This window comes from Suricata suricatta, chromosome 9 (assembly GCF_006229205.1).
Source record: "Suricata suricatta isolate VVHF042 chromosome 9, meerkat_22Aug2017_6uvM2_HiC, whole genome shotgun sequence".
Lineage (NCBI taxonomy): Eukaryota > Metazoa > Chordata > Mammalia > Carnivora > Herpestidae > Suricata > Suricata suricatta.
The window spans coordinates 74,011,701-74,012,760 of NC_043708.1; the positions used below are offsets into that span (position 1 = coordinate 74,011,701).

The 1,060-nt window shown below is 34.9% G+C and overlaps 1 protein-coding gene across 4 annotated transcripts in view; it reads left to right on the forward strand.

Moving 5' to 3' along the window:
• KATNBL1 (katanin regulatory subunit B1 like 1) overlaps positions 1-1,060 on the forward strand; it is a 73,315-nt gene that overhangs the window by 35,331 nt on the left and 36,924 nt on the right. The window lies entirely within an intron of this gene.

A 1,060-nucleotide genomic window follows, 5' to 3' on the forward strand; every position in this document is an offset into this window, starting at 1 on the left:
CAAAATAAACTTAGATTGTATTGCAGTTTCACTTAACAGTATATAAAATGCTGTGTTGTGACAGGTATCAATTATCCATTAGATACTGAATCAGTTTTTCTTAAGCACTACTAACTGCTTGCTTTTCTTGAAGCGAGATCATTCTGAAAATTTCCTGTTAGACCTATGAGTGCGAACATATGGTTTCTGTCCTTCTCTGGCTGACTTATTTCACTTAGCATGAAACCCTCAAAGTCCATCCACTTTCCTACAAATGGCCATATTTCATTCTTTCTCATTGCCATGTAGTACTCCATCGTGTATATATACCACATATTCTTGATCCACTCATCAGGTGATGGACATTAGGCTTTTTCCATGTTTTGGCTATTGTTGACAGTGCTGCTATGAACATTGGGGTACATGTGCTCCTATGCATCAGCCCTTCTCTACCCTTTGGGTAAATCCCTAGCAGTGCTATTGCTGGGTCATAGGGGAGTTCTATGGATAGTTTTTTGAGGAACCTCCACACTGTTTTCCAGAGCAGCTGCACCAGTTTACATTCCCACCAACAGTGTAGGAGGGTGCCCGTCTCTCCACACCCTCACCAGCACCTATAGTCTCTTGATTTGTTCATTTTAGCCACTCTGACTGGTGTGAGGTGGTATCTCAGTGTGGTTTTGATGACCATTAAAAAAAAATTTATTTGGACTGGAACAAATAAATTTTTTTAAATGGTCATTTGAAGTAATAGTTTGACAAAATTTATAAACATGAGTTTATAATTACTATTACATGTTTACTGTATGTGTTTTAGAAAAACTCAAAGGAAAAACGTTCATAATCTCAACATTTGGAAAGAATCATATTAAATTTCTGTCTTTTTTTTTTTTTTACAAACCCTTGTGTTGAGGGAATCATATTAAATTTCTGATACATTTTTTTCTTCGTATTCTACATGTTGCTTGATTACTTGATTATTATGTTTAATAAATTTGGATATTTTCCATGTAATTAAATAATGCCTCTACAATTTTTTTGATGGATACATAACATTAACTTCTTTTACTGTGAGTTGGTA